The following is a 20,609-nucleotide window of genomic DNA, read 5'->3' on the forward strand; positions in this document are numbered from 1 at the left end:
TTTGCCACTGGCACGCACAGCTCTCACGGATGAGGGAACGGTGTCTGCAGGATGTACTGATTTTAGATGATTGACATTATATGTGGAGGGACGTTTTTTTCTGGAGGCCAATCCCCTTTGGTCTCTATTATGGTCCTTATACCCGCTGCCCAATCCAAGCATCTGTGTGAGAAATCATGGTGATTCACTGAAGTTTCCATGGAAAGGAAGGGCCCCGTGGACTCTCTGGTGTGATGTGGCACTTAAACCTGCCCAAACCCCATCCCAGAATCCTCTCCAGGCTGAAAACAACAACTTTTCTCTCCTTTTCCCTTGGCAGAAATTAACTCGAGGGGAAAAAGGTCACATTATAACTGAAGTCAAGGGGAAAATTGGTCTTTCCATTCTGTATAACATCCACACATACAGGTGCATTAGTCAGAGTCTACTTCTAAAAATTAATAGTAATAATAACAACAACAACAATAATAATGTGCAAGTGAGTTGATCACATTCAGCTGAGTAGTTTCCATGGCAGTTAATGGTGTTTAGTGTGTCTCATCATCCAAACAGCCTCAAGTTCAACACAGGAAGAGGAAGAACCAGAAAAATAAGGGCAGCTTTTAGACAGTGCATACTGAGAGGATCTCAGACGTGGTCCTTCTGTATCAACCCTGACCACAAAAACAGAATTCCAGCTGTAGCTGATCAATACCAGTATCATTTTCCAATAAATTCAGAAATGTGTCAGTAGTTTGAAGTATCTCCCATCACACATACCTATCTCACTGGGGACAATCTACAGCCCAACATCCCAACCCCACTGAAGCCAAGCAGAGTTTTCTCCGTGACTTAAGGGAGACTAAGATTTTTCTCTGCTCTTCTGACTCCAGCCTTGGACCCGGGTTGGGTTCTGCTGGCCACCAACATGCCACATTCAGGACAAATCCTGAGGTCAGGATCACTATGAGCAGTTCCCGGGTATATTTTCCCCACCCAAATACAATTTTCCAGCAGTCGGGAGTCTGCTGGTACTGTATTAGGGAAGCTCAGTTTCCCGTGTACTCCTTGCTATCCTTGCTACAGTAATTTCCCTTGCTATCTTCTTGAAAAAGAGATAGAGAATGGCAAACCATGTAATCACCTTTAAAAAGTTGTTTTAACTTTACGTCCACTCTCCTTTTCCCAGTAGGTCTCCTAAACTTTTCCTTGCTAACTCTTCTCCATTAGTTTATTTACAGCCAAGCTCACAGTTTCTATCTTTCCCCTTTTTGCCCTTGTTTCTTGATCAGATGTCCAAGGACCTTCTCACTGTTTTCGCTGCCTGTCAAGTGCTGCCAGACCCAAGAGAAAGAAAGGCACAAAAGCAGGAAGATTAGGGCAGGAACCTGGGATCTGGGAACTTTAGTTCAATTCCCCTCTCCGTACTTTCCCACTACAACTTTAAACACCTCCTTTTCTTTCTCAACACCTTTTTTTTACCGCTTCGAAGCAAGGAATAGCGGGGATTCCTCTGTATGCTGGAGTTGAGAGGCAGCTAGCTTGTCTAGGAGCAGGGGAGGGATAAAATGAGAGATGTTTACCTGCTATCACATTTGATAAGGTAAATAATACTTTGCTGCTGCTACCAAAGGACAAAAAGAAATGCATTCGCATTCCTCTTTTGTAATGAATAACCAAAGCCAGTTGACTCGGGGTTTCTTTCCAGCTAACTCTTGAAGAACGGCACAGTGGATTTTTAATGACGCAGAGAGGAGGACAATGACCACAAATGTGGGTTGGGAGCACAGCCTTATTGTCTTTTTTTATTTCAGCCTCCTTAAACTCCCTTTTTCTTTTTTTTTTTTTTTTAAGCCTTTGTTCTCTGCCTTTCAAGAGATAGTTCTGTTGTACGGTTATAAATAACTTTACGGGCTGTTTTTACTTACACACACACACGCTACATTCTGCAAAGTGAATGGCAACACTGAAATCAAGAACCGTGCTTCTCCAACTCCAAACAAAGGCGCTGCTACTTCTCGGCAGCACCAGGATTTGACCTGGGGGTCCTCTGGAGCAGAGACTACAAAAGATTAACATTTCAGTCTGCTGAGCCCACCAGTGCGGTCTTGCCTTATCTCATAAGCTCTGCCGGAGGAATGAATTACCCTAGTTCATTAAGACTCGTTTTGAATTGTGGTGAGAGGTCACCACATAAGTCACCTCCAGTCTATTTTGTGAATAATATGGATTATGATAAAAGCCGGCTGGGAGGTTGAAGCCCAAGGATTTTGTTTTCTTTATTCTTCAAGGTGGGTAGAATACAGGGTGGGGAAACCCTGATCTGGACATTTCCTAACACTGCATAGTAGACTATAGAAAAGTCCTTTTTGTTCTTTTTTTTTTAACCCATGAATGAGTGACCTCTTGATCTCTCTGACCCCTTTATTTTTGCCATGAAAGAACTAAAACTAGCTCTGCCCATACAAAATCTTCTTTCGCTTCAGTTTTCTCATGATTAAATTCCCTGCTGTGTTTTTGTTTAAGTGCTCTGATGCTGCCCTTTGGAATTGGGCAGATGTTTGACTCTTTGAAATGGCTTTCTTTTTTTTTTTTTTTTTTAATTTAGCAGTGGTCTACAGTTAAGGCATGTCTACAGTTAAGGCATCCACATCAGGAATAAATGAGAACCTTTTCTGTAGTGGCATTCATGTCTCACCATCTAAAAGTACTTTGCTAGTGATACACTGGGATACAGTAATTGATAATTTGCATCAAAACATACTTTGCTGCACATAATAAAACAAAGGCTGCCTCCATGTTGCGTAGATTACTGGGAGTACATTAATTGATGTTGTAGACCTCTTCAAACCTAACCATGTCAAACGTAGGTGATGGAGGGTGAGGTTGAAGGTAGATGGCATATGATCTACTTTAATAACTTATGTAAAAATGAGTGGAAGCCGGTCATCGGGGAAAATATGTGAAAATAATTTTGAAGAAAATGGATGTGCTTCAAATGTTATCAGTTAGTTCTGTACATGCATAATTCCACTGGCTTTGTGGGAGCTGTGTTAATTCATTACTGTTGAAGGCATGGTCCTTAGGAGAGGAAAGGTAAACTTGTATAATGTTCAGACCTGGTATTGGAAACGCAGTTTTATCAGGATTGAACTAAATGCAGATTCTCTTTTACCTTACCCTTTGTCAGGCCTCCATAGACTATGGTTATTAAAGATGAGCATTCCTATAACATTAGCAGCTAATTGAGTTCAAGGCATCGTTTTGCTACTTGCTATACAAATAGACTGAATTTTGTCCCAGAGGAAAGATAGGCTTAAGATTTACCCGAAGTCGGTAATATACTGGCTGAGCTAAATGATTCAATGCTCAGGTTTTGCAATGCTGGACTTAGATTCACTCCAAAATGATGCATGAATGTGGGCAAAACTTCCTACATTCCTCACAGAAGCGAACCAAGTCCTGTGGCAGCCCTCTCGGCTACATTTCAGAGCTGCTCAGCATCACACTACTGAACTTAATGTCCAGGTGCAGCACCTGGCTGGATTTGGGGATCCAGGACGGTATACTCCTCCGTCCCATCATTCTCACCCACGTGAGCAATCCAAGTCCATATAATTTTAGGTAATGCTTATTACCCTATTTACTTTCAATTCCATGCACTCAAATACAAGCCAAATAAACCTGAAAGAAATAACATGCAATCTATTAAATAGACATGTACTGGCAACCAGCTTGCACTGAAGGCCACCCCCCTTGGGGACAGTCTGCTTTAATTATCCACTTGAAAACATGTCTAAGGTTTCCAGCACAATTTTTTCAACCTTTACTTGAAAAACAAATTCCACCAAAGGACTGGTCTTGTTCTGATCCCTCAGGAGGGTGCTTAGGATAGGTTTCAAAACGTAAATATAGTCCAAATATTTTAACCAAGAAAAAGGAGATTTCATATTAAAAAAAAAACTCTCAAGCTCCAGTCTTGGAATGACTTGCATTCAGGCTCGTCTTCCCATGGGATGCCATTACTGGCAATATTAAGTGTAGGCAAAGCGAAGCACAAGGAAATTTCAGATCTCATCAGACAAGGCAGGGACAGCTCCTGTTCACCTTATACCTAGGAAACAATGTCAGCGAGATGTGTTTGTGGGTGAGTTAAACAGATCCATAATCTCCTTCTTCCTCCCTGTACTTCTCAAAAGAAGGATCATTGTCCTTTCCCCAGCCCTAGCTTACAGAAGGATGGGTGTAAGGGAGGGCAAGAGAAAGTGAAAGAGACTTAAAATGTGTCAGCTTTATCCTGGGAATGGCTGCACTGAAGTAAATTATTGCCTAGCAGTGAATTATCATTTTTGTGAGATCTTAAAAACCAACAGCTGTGAAATTGACTTCTAACCAATTTTAATTGAGATGGGCCAAAACTTAAAATATCAGAAATAAAAAGTCTGGATGCTTATTCCCTTAGCTGATGTATGAATTTCTTTATAGCATTTGCTGTATGCCTGTTTCTTCCAGATATACAAAGGAGATGCGATTTGTTACGAAGTAGTACTTCAGACATCCTTGGACTTTGCTGAAGTTCAGAAACGTTCTAGCCACATTATATATAGCATTATATGAAGACATCTTTTCTTCTTATCTGAATTCTGCATGGTTTCCTTGTTTATTTTTATCTGCTTGTTTGGAAGTGTCACATCCCAAAAATAAGTTCTTGAAATATCTGACTACCCAACAATTTTTAAAAATGGACACATAACATACATAGCTTACATTGTCTTTTCCTCCCTCACCTACCAGATATTCAAGCTAGAAATTAAATCTGTCCCTCAGTTACATAGAATCGTAGAAAGGTTAGGGTTGGAAGGGACCTCCAAAGATCATCTGGTCCAACCCCTGTGCCATGGGCACGGACATCTTCCACTAGATCAGGTTGCTCCAAGCCCCGTCCAACCTGGCCTTGAACACCTCCAGGGATGGGGAAGCCACAGCTTCTCTGGGCAATCTGTGCCAGTGCCTCACCACCCTCATCATCAAAAATTTCTTCCTAACGTTCATTCTAAATCTACCCTCTTTCTGTTTAAAACCATTGCCCCTTGTCCTGTCAATACAGGATTTGGGCAAAAGTCTGTCCCCATCTTTCTCATAAGCGCCCTTTAAGTACTGAAAGGCTGCAATAAGGTCTCCCCAAAACCTTCTTTCTCCAGGCTGAGCACCCCAACTCTCTCAACGTTTTTTCATAGGAGAGCTGTTCCACCTTTCTGCTGATTTCCATGGCCCTTCTCTGGACCAGCTCTAACATGTCAATGTTTTTCATGTACTGGGGGCCTGAGAGCTTACAGGACAAAAAAATCAAAAAGTAGCCAATGTCCCCAAAACAAACCCTTGTCTTGTTAGAAAAAAAAAAGAAAAAAAAAAAAACAAACAACCTGAGATTCAGTGATCTATGACAGATAACTATGGCCTTGCAGAGCCTTGGAGGTGAGCGCTGGCCATGCTGGACATTGTTGGGGCTATTACAACTGCTGTGATCCCAGCAGAAGTGCTACCTGCCAGTAACTGTCCATCTAGCTTGAACTATCACTGGTCTGAGCTGTAGCTAAAGCTATAGCTAAAGACTGTATGTTAAATGCTCTCTTTCAGGCAATTTATGACTCCTCATACTTTCTCTGTAGCTATGTATCTGTTGTAGAAAGTGCTGATGTGTGAAGAGCAGAGGACCCATTTCATTTTGGTGAGCTTTTATGTGTTTGGCTGTTTACCTCTTCCATACTCATAGTTTTTCAGTCCTCTTTCAAGTGACAGGAATTGCTAGGTCAGGCTCAACCCATCTTCTTCCACATCTTGAGATATGCACCACTACCAAATGCATCTTTGAAAATTTGAACATTATTGTTACAGATTATTATAGATTAGCTTCCTTATAAGGGGGATTATTTTCAAACCTGAAACTGTTAAACGATGGATTATCTTCACTAGCGTCACAAGTAAAGCATTTTTTTGGTGACAAGATTATGAATAGAAAAACTTTTTTTTTAAACCTGTACAATTTGAGAGAAGATCATAGAATCATAGAATCATAGAGTGGTTTAGGTTGGAAAGGACCATCAAGTTCCAACCCCAATGCCATAGGCAGGGACACCTCCCACTAGACCAGGCGGCCCAAGGCCACGTCCAGCCTGGCCTTGAACACCTCCAGGGATGGGGCCTCAACAGCCTCTCTGGGCAACCTGGGCCAGTGCCTCACCACCCTCACAGTGAAAAACTTCTTCCTAATGTTCAATCTGAACCTGCCCTCTTCCAGTTTAAAGCCATTCCCCCTCATCCTATCACTACATACCCCAGTAAAAAGTCCTTCCCCAGCTCTCCTGTAGGCCCCCTTTAAGTACTGGAAGGCCACAATAAGATCTCCCCGAAGCCTTCTCTTCTCCAGGCTGAACAGCCCCAACTCTTTCAGCTTCTCCTCATAGGAGAGGTTCTCCAGCCCTCGGATCATCCTCGTGGCTCTCCTCTGGACACGCTCCAGCAGGTCCATGCCCTTCTTCTATTGGGGACTCCAGAGCTGGATGCAGTACTCCAGGTGGGGTCTCATGAGAGTGCAGTAGAGGGGCAGAATCACCTCCTTTGACCTGCTGGCCACATTTCATCTGATGCAGCCCAGGATATGGTTGGCCTTCTGGGCTGCAGTCGCACATTGCTGGCTCATGTTGAGCTTCTCATCAATCAGCACCCCCAGGTCCTTCTCCTCAGGGCTGCTCTCCAGCCATTCCCCGCCCAGCCTGTATTTGTGCTTGGGCTTGCCCCGACCCAGATGTAGGACCTTGCACTTCGCCTTGTTGAACTGCATGAGGTTGGCATGGGCCCACCTCTGCAGTCTGTCCAGGTCCCTCTGGATGGCATCCCTCCCCTCCAGCGTGTCTACCTCACCAAACATCTTGGTATCATCGGCAAACTTGCTGAGGGTGCACTCGACCCCACTGTCCATGTCGCCAACAAAGAGGTTGAACAGTACAGGTCCCAGTACCGACTGGGATACTTAAGATACTTAATCTTAGTGTAGTTGTTAGAACATCGGCATGGTAGTTATCAAGAGCAAATATGAAATAAGAACAATAAAAGCAGGGTGGTAAGTGTCACAGGTTCATGACACAGTATATATTCTTTAAGAAAACATATTCCAATTAATTTGTTTACTATCATCTCTTCAGAAGACTTAGCTTTGAAAATCACGTTTTCCTAAAATTCTAAGTGTTTTCTTTTTCTTTACAGTCTCTTTTTTTTTTTAACAACATGCAAAAAACCAAATCACTAACTCAGCAGCACACAAAGTTATTCGTGCAGAAAGACACCTGGATTGCACTGTTCAGGGGTGAGTAAATTGAACCGAATTTTGGATGGCATCCTCCATGGAGCTGTCGGCTTCCACGCAGTTGCTTTAATTTTGTCACTGCTTTCAAACTGAGTTGGCCATTCTTTCTACCAAATCAGCTCCCTCAGGGATACAGATGGCTACTGCCACTCTCCATGAGACACTTTCTGTTTTGGTTTCATAACCAGAACAAATGACGAGAGTGTAATAGAACACAGACGACGATTCAGAAATTACGAGCAATCTATTAATCTTTGGGGGCTAATATCACAAAGTAAGGAGTGTAACACTACTCCCAATTTAATTGAAAACTCTCTGTATAAAGGACAATTAATGAGAAATGAACAATTTGGTGTTTCAGAAGGGATGAAATGATGGAACCTCAGGGTATATCAAAGATTTAAACATTGGATTTGACTCTCTCCTGTGACAGGTGGGAAATTACTTAGTCATACAGACGTGTGCAGTATCTTATACTCTGCGGTACCATTCGGCAAAAAAGGCCTAACTTTCCCCACTTGTGCTCTTTCCCCCCCTCCCCCAGCATACACTGATGTCAGTGGAAAAACAACAAGGTTGTTAAAACCATTGGAACTGATTCCATGAAGAAAGTTGGGGTTTGCAAGTTGATTATTAGAGCTAACAATGTCGTTGCTGTTGCTTTACAACTCGCCGGGTTTAATGAGCTCTATCGCATACCGAAAGGGCTGTATTTGACCTCTTTTATGAAAGTACCTTGGAAGAAATAAGACATAAAAGCGATCATCTGGGGAAGTTTTTTTTAGTGATTTGAATGTATATTTGGATGCAGGAGCTCCTGAGATTTCATCTCACTCCCCCTTAATTGCTGTATTTGCTCCCAGTCTTTGTAACGATAGGACGGAGTAGGTAGGAGATACTTCTAACAGGACAGGGTGGGGTGGAGTTTCATGGTTTAGTTTTGGTAGCTGGAAAGAGTTTGGCACACCGTGTGACTTTATGTGTCAATACGATGACCACTTTTGGCCGCAGTTCTGGCCGTTTTTGTCTTCAGTAAAAATGCTGCCTTTCATTCCACATAATCAGTGACAGAATGCATTTGGCCTGGAGACTTCACAGAAATAAACAATTTCATTGAGCATAATGCTTCCTTGCTAGCACTTTGTTCAAGGACAACATAAGCTTTATGAAAACCAAAGACAATTTCCATTCATTTCCTCCTGGTGTACTGTTCTAGAGGAGGTCAAGCAATCTGTTTGGACATCATATGCTCTCACTTGAGATTTTTCTTATTCAAGGTGAGGAAAGATGAAAAGCTGTGAGTGCAGGTTATTTTGAGTAACGTCTGTTTGGCAGCAGTTGCTGCTTTTTGTTTTTTACAAAGAGAGTTCTCCGGGAAAAAAAAAAAAAAAAAAGGCAACCAAATAAAATAACCCTCAACGTACAATAAAAAGTGTTTAGATTGTTGTAAGGTGGGTTTTATTGATTGTGTTACATGTTTGCTACAAGTGTTGGAGAGGTACTTGTATTTCAGTACTCCACTTTCATTGCACTGCCCTTGGTTTACTATCTCAGATCTATATATTTGTAAGTATGCATGGGAGGAATTTCATTAAAGTGTGATAAGCTGGAAGATGAGTTTGAAGGAGGGAGCGAGCATTATCAGAATGAGGGGAATGTAGAAATGGGGGAAATGTTTTTCAGTTTGGGAGAAATGTGTTGCACATTATCTTCTGGAAAACCTGCGCTCGCACAGCAATCAAGGCAGCGCGCAGTTTTTGACTGCCTTATAACATCGACGGAGGCACCTGTAATATCACAGTGAGGATGCTGCTTGGGGGAAATGTCTCAGGCGTGCTGTGCCTGAGCTGTTTGATTGCTTCGTCTCAATACACGCACGCACGCAGATGACCTGGGCATTGCCATATCAAAATAAATAAAGATATTAAAAAAAAAAGAAGTATAGGGCGGGATTCATCTGCATGTTCAGCCACATGAATTTTAGTGTCTTGTGAACTGAATTGCGAGCTAGGTGGCGAAGCTCCCTTTAAACTTGATCTGTTCAATGCAGGCAATGGAGTCCAGAGAGCTATTTATCTGACCCTGAGGCAGACACCTGCATTTGACCAGCCAAATGGCTTTCTAGACTCCACTGACTGTGCTGATTAGGTCTCCTCTGACTGTAATTGAAGGGTAGACAGACACCTGCCTCTCGCGTAGAGGTCTAATTTCAGGTGTCTGAATCTGGACCTTAACCCACCTTTGCTCTACCAGAGCTGAAACAACTAAAGCTACACACTTGAGAAGAAAATAAAATGATTTATACTTCATGATGGCGGCACTATTTTTCCCTGACTCCACCTGGTGGTCAGTGTACCACCCAAATCATGAAGATCAGTGATTTTTAGCACTATTCTAGTTGCTGGTTTATCTGAAAATTAGCCTTTGATGCTGCTAACCCTTCCTTACTGCCTCTGCTCACATTCAGATTACCTGAGATGTACACGGCTTCTCTACAACTTCAGCAGATTTGGCAATAGGATTAGAGCACCAGCTGGGACTGGTCCAGCAATTAACAGCTATGATCAGACTTTGATCATTAATGGTGATTGCCATTGTTAGCTCTTTCTGTGGCAGTTTTGCAACAGACCCAACTATTTTGCTTTATTTCTTTGCATTTTTGTGTGTGCAGTTTTGCACTTGTGTGTGTGTCTTCATCATTATCCAGGTTTTTACATGGTGGGAAGAAGAGATTGTGAATCGTGCCTAGAACCATTAGGCTGTTTCTTAAAACCCCATCTCTTTCTCCTGTACTTTTTATTTGCCGTCTCAAGCCCTACCTACAACTTATTACGTTAAGCAAAAAATGTTACTGTCTGTTGCTTCTGCAGTGCATCTGTTCACTACATCGTTAATCTTAGATTTGCACAGGAAGACAATTGACATTTTTCTTATGGCACGATAGAGTTACTAAAAGACAAGAAACATGGAAACCCTACAGACAACAGGATTTTAGAAAGCTGTTGCTTTTAAACCAGTGTAGAGTTGTGATTTGCATTTCGTGCCTGACAGCTGCAGTCAGGAACTTCTGAAAATGTGGCTGCTAATACAGCCTGAATATTGTTTTACAAAGACAAAAGTCCTATTTGTTCCATACCCTTCTGCAACTCCGTGCACAGATCGGATAATTTCTTTTGTTATGGTGGCAAGAATATACCAGCCCACAGAAAAGTACCTACTGGTCTGACCTAGGCTCACTCCTGTAACATCTTCCCTAAATGAAAGCCCAAATTCACCTTGCTTGTCTTGAACCACCTCAAGATATGACAGTTTTCAGGCAGGTATTTGACTAGTTGATCAAAAGTTTAGTATTGCCACGTTGGACTCATGATTTACGTATCCCCAGGTCCCCATGCCACAATGTGGTTAAAAATCAGGTCATCTAATTAACTAAAACTGAGAAGATTTTGATTAGTGCTTCTCTGCCTCCCCCATACAGTGCAACAAACTTAGGCGAATGACACAGAAGACTATTAATAAAGGATATAGAGCTCCTTTTGCTCTGGCAAGCAAGCGGATTGATGTTCATGCAGCCCGTCGCCGAACTCGTCCAAATGCAAAATGGGAGCCTGCATCCCAGAAGCCACAAAAAGGTTTTATCTTCTTAACATGATTGCTTGCTTTCAGCTAACCGAGCAGTTAGATGGAGACAGGAAATTCATAAAAGCCAGCTTGGAAAGAGAAGCGAGGAGTCTATTTCAAGAGCTATTCCATAGCGTAGGCCCCCTTCCCCAAGTATATACATTTTTTTTCTGAGTGTTATATATCTTAGATAGTCATCTATTGGATATTAATATCAACAGACGTGACTTATCTCCTTAAAAAGGGGATGGAAATGCTCATCTGAGCTGTGTGACACTGTGGGTTGGAGTTTGCTGTACTCTGTGGATGTCTGTATTGGGTGCTATCGAGTTGTCCGCATAGCTTGCAGCGGGATCCAGGTTATTTGCATGCACCACTTAACGAAGTTGAGCCTGTTAGCTCCGAGTGAGCTCTCATTACCTCAAATGGATTCTTAGTCATCAAGAACCTTCCCCTTTTAGGAATCTTAACATAGAAAAGTTAACCAAATGCTCACGGCTGATGCACTCTTGGCTGTGAATACTGGTGTATAAAGCTTTTAGCTGTAACCTGATTCACATCTGCTCTCAGCACTTAAGCTGATGAAAAGTGACAAGCCTGAACCACTGCCACTGACCCAGCCTCTTTCTCTCTCTCTCTCTCTCTTTTTTTTATTTTTTTAAGTAAATGGCAAAAAATCATACTAATTATCGATAACAATCTGTAATTTCCTAACTCTTTGCAGCATTATGCAGACCATTTTCTGGCCGTTTCTAAACACAAAGTACTGGCTCCAAGGGTCACAGTCCAGTTAGTCGAGAAAAAGCACCGAGGCTCGTTATGGGGATGTATGCCAGTTCAGAGAAAGTAATATTTGTGCTCTCCTGGCAGCAAAAAAAAAGCCATAAATGACCCCTAACCTTCTCATCAGGCTTGAAATGGTTATCTATGTTTTACTGTCTGCTGTTTGAAAAAGTTTGGGTTACTTGAAGTATGCACACGGCCTTCCAACTGCACGGATAAAAATCTTGCAATGAAATCGGTGCGTCCTGCAGCCAACACACGTGCTCGATGCTCAGAGACGTGCCAGTTGGACGTGCCTCAATGGAGCAGGTCATTTAAACCCCACAGCAAGTGGATAAACACGAACATATTCACCTGGACGGTGAGTCTGCAAGATCCTCTTCGCTTTTGCTCTTCTCTTAATGGTTTTTCTTGTGCATCTCTTCATTTTGGAAGAAATTCTGATTTTCTTTTCCAAAGGGATGAGTACCCATCATTGTGTGTTATCGTGTACCTCCCGGTGTTCTCTGCGCATAGAAGAGATGACTCCTCCTTGACTGCCATTTGGGAAGCATAAAGCTTCTGCATACTCTGGTGCCAGCTCCACGCACAGGTGGAGAAGGCCGTAATTCTCTCTGCGTTATGGTGTGTTCTGGGCTGACGTGTGCTCCTGGGATCTGCATTTCCAAGCCAAGCAGAAGCTGTGTCACCGTGTAGCATGTGGCCAAACCCATACTAATAGGTATTAATGGGATATATTAGCTCAAAGTTGTAACCTTGCCAACACAGTCGCACTTTTTGACCTGGAGCTGAGCTGAGTCTCTGTAGGCAGAGAAATATCATATCTGCTCACAATGTATTGCCCAGAACTATAAACACCATGGAAGTTAGTGACTGAAGGGCGAAAAAGGATTCCCTTTTTACCTGGATTATCCCTTTTCCCAATATATACGTATGTGCAACAATTGAAAAAAACATGCTATTGGAGAACATTGAGGACCAATTTCCAAAGTTAATCCCTTTAACTACCCCGGCCCTAAAAGTGAAAGGCACACAGTGCTTCAAGGGAAACCCCAACCAGTCAGTTGGCATGGCTTACACAGCCAAAAATTCATCGTGACTGTCAGTTCTAATAGAGACAGATAATGCTACCGGGCCATGAAAACGCGGCCTCAGTTCAGATGAAATGATTAAAAATCCAGATTGACAATAAAAATTTTTAAACCCCTCAGGATATTTGAGGACCTAGATGCTTGGACTTAAGAAGATGGTGGTGTTTTTGTTAGCAACCAGTTCCGTCTAGAGTCGACAAAAGTTGCCAACCCTTTCAAATCTTCTGGATTCCTGAAGCAGAGAGTTCCACCAAGGACTCCAGGCTCCTGCGTTCAAATGACATTTGAGATGAGCCCTGGAAATTAGTCTCATGCTCTTTGCTTGGCTGCTGGGTCGTACCTTTCTAAAAACCCTACTGACTATTAAAGCTAAGAGGGTGGGAAGTGTAGGAATGTTGTTTATGGAGTCTGTGACATATCTTTAGCACTAGCAAGGGAATGTTTAACTACTGCCATGTGGGTGTGCATCCAGCTCTCTGCACTGCTGCTGCCAGCACAGACAGCAAATAAATATAAACAAAGGAGAAGGGGGGGGGGGGGGGGGAGGGGGGGAAGGGAGTCTTTGTTAACCCGGTTGGATGCAGTAGCTGAATGACATTCTTTATGATTTAAAGGCAGAAAGGCAGGCTTCCCTAACAAAGACAGTAACTTTCTATTCTCTCTCAATGTACCCCGAGCAGTTGAATCTACTGACAAGGCACTTATTTTGGATAAAATATTTTATCATCGGTATTTTGATGGTTTCTTCCCCTAATAACCCTAGTATTTCCATTTCTTAAATACATCCCTGTGCTCCAAGTGTTTTGTACCATTTTAAATAGCTGCCTCATCTCAGAGATGCTGACATCTCCCAAAGTCTGTGTGCTCTTTAGACTCCTTCTTTGTCATCATATAACCAATTCTGTATATTTACCTTCGGAAGTCATTCCTCATTAGTGAATCCTTATACATTCCTGCGAATAAAGTGCTACCACAGTGACCACATTTAATGAACCCCTGCTGTTTTGACATATCTTAGGCTTCATGAGACTTGTGGTTATGAATGCAGCAATAGTCCCAGAAAGCTGTGTTCTTCACGATCTTCTGTGGATCATCAGAGCGGGGTTGAAAACGGACAATGAAACTTTGACAAATATAGTCTTGGGAGAAGAGGCTCCCTTCTTGCAGGAAATCTTTGGAGTTTTTCATCTCTTACTCATTCAGATGTCAAGGATGAATGAATTCCTGCCGTAGCTTGAACCAATTATTCACTGATCCAGAAGATAAAGATGCACAACCAGTAAACTATCATACTCAGTATGTAAAATGATTGCACTTTAATCTTAGATAAGGAGCATTTTCAGGGTAATCCCAACATGTTTATCATTCCAATTAAAAAATAATGGCAGCTTTCATCGTGACTAGGGTTTTCCGAGTAATCCTTTTTTATTATTGTTATTATTTCTAAAGTCTTTTTGTTAGCGTCTAATAGGCAAAGTTTTCCACTGTGATCTGCCCTGAATCCTGCAGTCCTCAGATGTCTGTGGCACAGAGTCGTCTGCTTGCATGGGCAGCACCGGGAAAGCTGTGAGTGTAACAGAATATTTGCAACAGAAAAAGGCATGCTGCAGCAAAGGGGAGGGGGGGGAGATGCGCGACGAAAACACGTTTCACAAGAAATAATATTACATCGAACCGAAAAATAATATAAGAGCTTTATTTACCTACTGCTGTGACTCAATGCTGCTACATACATCCCTTACACTCAGCGCATATCTAAGTAAAGGGTGTCAAAGTGCTTTATATATATCTAAGGAGTAGTAGTCCATTTCATATGAGGGGAAGGAGGTGATGCTAATGTAAAATATCTAAAAAAGTGAGTGGCAGAGAATGCACAGCTGAACTCAGCATACAACCGTGCCCACCAGTACTTGAAATATATTTCTGGACAATGTAAAGGTGGTTTGGGAGGAGAAATAAAGCTCTGTCCCTTTTCATAGAAAATCTCTTGGTTTGGTTTGTTTTTTGTTTTTTTTTTATATCACTGCATTTATGATAGGCAAAAGGTTGACTTTGTAATGGTGAATACTCTTGTGAGTTTGCATAATATTTGAGATTGAATACTTTTCTTTTAGTGGCTACATTGGCCGGGAGAGAGATGTCTTTATTTTCCTCATAAAGGGAGGACAGAATCTATCCAACTCTTTACTCTCTTTAAAATAAAGGCTCTAAAAAATGTGAGTTTCATTATGGCTTGTCCATGGGACAAGTCAGAGACAAAGAAGACATTGCTAAATGTGTAAGGCAAGAAAGGATGTGTTCTGGTTGTTTTTATCTGCCTTTGGATAAGTCTTTGGACTCTTTCTTTGGGTCAGTCATGCTGGTTTGTTATACATTTCTTTCTCTGAACAAACATGCTGATTGCTTCCAAGCACTGCAGCCGGCCTGTTAATTGCTTCCTTTTGCTTCTTGGCTCTGTAAATTCTTGACACCCCCTGGCTGAACGAGGCCCATGACTGTATGACAGATGTCATTCTCCTGTAAGTGCAGAATAACTTCACAATTATTTGGCTTTACCATATTACCACCAGACTTACACCACTGTACCAAAGAGGAACTGAGTCCATAGTAGGTCCCATGACAAGATATTGGTAATGTCTCTGCAAAGCAATCCGGCTCTTAGATCTAGGTCAGTACGAGCTGTCTTTCTCTTCAGGCACAATTGGATGGGGCTGCATCCTCATATGCATTTATAATTTAGGCATCTATGTGTAGACCTTGATAGTTGGCTATGATCCATTCTAATGGTAAAAGCAAATAAAGCCCCAGGAGGGAGAAAATCAAGGTGCTGTGGTGTGTAGCATAGTGCTGGAGATCTTGCAGGAGGTCTCTCCATATACCATTCAGGGATCTGCAGGTAGCACTAGAAAACAGAGATCCAGATAACCCATCTTTGGATGAAAATTGGGATCAATTCTCTCTAATGTTATTGGGTTTTCCATAGGCATTTACATAGTAAGTATGATACAAGACAAAGACTAATTAAGAAGTAGGAACATTTAAGGGTGGAAATGTGATGTTCTGCTCTTTTCAGAGGAATGGTTTCTGTGTTGAATAGCAAGCTTATTGCAAGTCCAACCGTATTTGGAATTCTTCAAGTCTTGGAGCCAGAGAATTAGACAAAGATCTCACCCTTCATTTAAAAAGGAAAAGGTTCTCAGATTTTCTAATCACAAACAACAAGCTTGAAAAGTTTTCCAGGGGAAAAACTTTTACACATTTTCTTTGGTTTTTTTTTTGTTTTCCCTTTTTAATGAAACTGCTAATGACACATGAAGATGTATGGACTTAGGAAGACTGTGTTGTGTTAGAAAAGATGGCATTTTTGGCCCATAATTGCAATTACAGAATGTATCAACCCTATTGGATGGCACCACCACCACAAATGGTGTCTTCATCTCCTCCGTAGGTTTTATCACCCTGTCTTCTCAGCGTTCCTGTCCGTTTGTCTGAGAAGAAAATTACGGCAGGTCATCCTTAGTGGATGACAACGAAGAAGAGCTGCCTGCAGGATTTCAAACTGGCATGGCAGCCTGGCTTCTTTGCTGGCTATTTAGCAAGTTACTTCCCTCTCTCTGATTCAGTTTCTTCATCTGTAAAATGGCCTCCTTCCTAAAATAGTTTTGAGTTCCACTGATTGCTGAAAAAGCTGAATATGAAGAGTGGAGCTGACATGTTAGAGAGGGAGGGCAGCCACTTTGGTGAGAATAAAAGGGGAAGCTGGGAGTTCTTAAATGTAGCATTAGAAAAATTGAGTGAGCAACAAGCTAGGGAAGGAAGGAAGTTGAAAGCGAAGAAAATGGATGAATGTGAGAGATCAGTTTAATGTGGGGACATTTAGAGGGTGGTAGCTAAGTAACAGAGGAATCCGTATTGATCAGCTCTGAGGCTACTGAGGGCACATCCACGCTGGCAGTTAATAATAAAGGAATCATAGGATCATAAGTCTGGAAGGGACTCAAAAAACCCCAAGGCAGGATCAGCTGTATCTCTGTCATTTCTGGCGCATGTTTCCATAATTTGTTTTGAAGACTTTCTTTGATGGAGACTTCACAGCCTCCCTAGACCATCTATCTCAGTGTTTTCCTTACCCTTAGAAAGTTCCTCTTAATATCACATATGTATCTTCTTTGCTTTTTTGAAACTAGTTACTTATTCTCCCAGCTTCAGTAGATGTGAAGGAGAAATTATTCTTTTCCTCTTTGTGGCAGTCCTGTACGCATTGCACCGCATTTACAATGCATTCACTTATTCTGGCAGTTTTCTGAGTCTTTCCTCAAAATGTGATCTTCTGGAATCTTTGCAGGTGATCCACACCTTCTCTGAAGTAGAGGGCTCAAAACTGAGCGAGGGGCTTTTCAAGCCTGCTCCTGTGTTGAGCTCCATCTACCATCCAGCTCACTTATGTACCAGATGTTCAGATGGTATTTTGGGGCCAGCTCTTTAGGAGGACATCTTGAATTTATCAACATCTTCCTTAGCTGGGCCCAGGTTGTCACACGTACTGTTGTTTGGTTAGAGATAAGAGCCGCAGAGCTCAATCCACCAGCAGGGTCCCAGGATGACCTCCTATGCAAGCATTGGTTACTCACAAAGTAATGTATAATGTATGGCTGGGCTACTGGAACTAGAAAATGAACGTCATTTAGGACTGAAGGAATTTAAATCTTCTGGTGCCCGCATATTGACTTGATAGGTCAGGGAGCAGAGTCAACATATATCACCCTTAAAGATGGACTTTTAGAAAAAAAAATAGTATGTTGCTTTCTTTCTTCCTTTCTTCCTTTTTCCTATCTTCCTTTCTTTTTATTTCTTTTTTCCTTTCTTCCCTTTTCTTCCTTCCTTGCTTCCTTCCTTCCTTCCTGGACTTTGTGAGCACTTTACAAGAAAAGAAGTGCAGGAAGCTGTTGTAGTACTTTCTTTTTATGATGCTTATGCAGGACTGCCCAGAATTCTCAACAGCAGTCATGTCCAGAGGAGACCGATTCATCCACCCTGCTCATACATCCCTTTGTTTTTCCAGCCAATGAATTGTGATGTTTAAAGTCATCAATACAAACCAAGTGTCATCCATACCAGCATCTACTGCAGACCAATCTCACCTGCACTCACTGTGGCTTTAAAGTACCGCATGCTTCATGCTAGCAGGCTCTAACCACAAAGGACCAGTAAAAAAGCTCTTTCTGTCCGACATGAATTAGGACGCTGAGTTAAAAATTCATAGGAAGATTACATAAAACCATATGCTGCCTTTATTTTTCCCCTTTTGCATTAAAAATGTACAGCTGCTCTGCATTAGACATTCCATTAGCCTGCGAGTCTCACAATCTGGACTTTGTAGTTGACAATGGGGGGAGGACTAACAGAGAGGGGAGAAGGGGGATAATTAAAGTGTTTTAGGCACAATATTCGAGGCCTCCTTAAAAAAGGCAGCATATAAGGTGGACGGAGTGTTTAAGTGTGGAAGTAGAAGGTCTGCTGAAGAGGAACTGCATATTAGAAGAGACCTGTTTTCGGAATTATTGGCTTGCCCTCAGAACCTCTGAGCAGCATCAGCAATAATTAAAATGATATAACCTGTTTCCTGTGGTCATTTGGGAAGAAAATAAAAAATCTATATTCCAAATGGACTCAGGAAATGTTTAGACTCCTCTAACAGTGTTAAGTCGCAGAGAGTTTTATGGCCACTCCGTTTCTTCTGCAGGAGACCCTTTAATTTAGTTGGAAGACTTGAAGGGTCCAGTTTTATTATTAGATAATTGACTGTATGGGCAGTTAATTGCCTGGGATTGAATATGTGGCCACTTAATGTACTGACAAAGTGAATAATTTTGCAATAATCTTTCTATACATTATAATGAGATGCATTCCAAAGAGTGTTCTTGATGATATTGTGTCAATAAGTGTCCTAGAGGGCTTTATAGGCAAGCTTGCGAAGATGCTGCTAGGCATAGGTGTGCAGGGTGTGATGACAAGCTCAGCGCTGGGGTAAGCTAGCTATGGAATATTAAAGTCCACTTATTCACACACACCAGGCCTGAACCTGTCTTTGTTCACGGGGCAGAAGCAAAGAGGAAAATTAGGAGCTTCTGCATCTGTCAGAAGTGATGGGTCTTATTGACATTGTGAACTCAGCTATGTGTATTCAGTTATTCCAGGTGGCATGTGCCATCCCCGTACGATAAAAAAACCCACCAAACACAGCAGATAATCCAAACAGTATTTAAAATAGCAGACAAAGAAAAGATGTATTTTGTTCATCATTGATGAATTATGGAGGGGGAGTTTCATTTCGAACCTAGGCCTATTTCAACATTTCTTTGGGGGTATTTTACTTCACATTAAATACAAAAATAAGATAGAGCACCAGTCTATTCTCTCCCTACATGGTTGATCCCCAAAGAGCCGTCCTGTATTTTCTGCATATGCTTATTTCTTCTTGCTCTTATCCAGTATTAAGAATCATAAACGTTGCACCTTCTCGGATTGATTATAGTTCTTCACACTTACATGAGATGAGAAAACTGAAAGGATATTTTTTTTTGTTTAAGACACAAATAAAATTTTAATACAAAGCATTGTGAAATGTGTGATGCAGTCACCATTGCTAAGCTGCATGTTTAATTAACCACTGCCTGAGTGCAGGTACTAGGCAACAAGAACACAGGAGCACATTAAAGTGTCTTAATTAAATTATATGCAGTATGGCCATATTTAATTGTACGCAGGACATGCTTTCTCCTTGGTTTTTTTCCTACTTGTTTTTGTTTTCTACATCGTCAGGTAGATGGAGTACTTTTGAAGTATATTTTATTCACAAGAAAATACAGTTTTTTTCCCACGTTTTGGTGGGTCTGATAAAATTTATCATGGTTTCTCTAAGTGTGTTGCAGGATGAGCACACTGATATAAGGAGCATCACAGTGAGTAGCATGAATGAATCCTCACTTCAGACCATACTCTCTTGAAATTTAAACTGCATATCATGCACCAAATGCAGCTCTCTGCATTGTCCTCTTGGTCTAGGAAATAATTTTATACATGGATGTATGTAATACCTATGAATTTGTGGCTGATGACCAGTTATTTTGTAGCTTTATACAATTTGATAGGTTTCTACTAGTTTAATCAAGTATTATATTTTTTTAATAAGTACTGCTGGAATCGACCACTGAAATAAACACTGTGGATAAACCAGATATTAATATAGAAGATATTTCGAAGTTTACCCTAATAATAGAGGATAATAAAAAGAACTGATGTGGAAGGCTGAGACCTTGGTTACAGCCCAGAGCAGATGTCATGGCCAGACATAATCTCTGCTCTCCCAGGGAGCACAGCTGATGCACTGCAAAACCTCCAGCTACAAGAGCTGTGAAAAAGGACCTGTTTCTGCAGGTTTCAAGGGAGCATCTTGATCTTTATGTCTCGGGAACACAGCTTTATGCGACTGTGAGTCACTCTGAGCGAGCTGCTGCGTGCCAGAGAGACGCCGCGCAGCCGCCCTCCTTCAGGTCAGTGCGTTGAATGGGAGAAATGCTGATGTGAGCGTTGGGTAAACTGAGGTGTTGCAGTACTGCCTGTTTCCATCAAGCTTGAACTTGGCCGCAGTCTTAAAACTGAGCCTGATACAGCTGGATTTGGTAACACTGCTTGAGGGACACCTGTCCTTTGCTGCCAAGGCTGGTTCCTCCCTGCGGAGACATAGTACTCTGCACCTCAGCCTTGTGTTT

The sequence above is a fragment of the Vanellus vanellus genome, assembly GCF_965231255.1.
Source record: "Vanellus vanellus genome assembly, chromosome: 1".
Taxonomy (NCBI): domain Eukaryota; kingdom Metazoa; phylum Chordata; class Aves; order Charadriiformes; family Charadriidae; genus Vanellus; species Vanellus vanellus.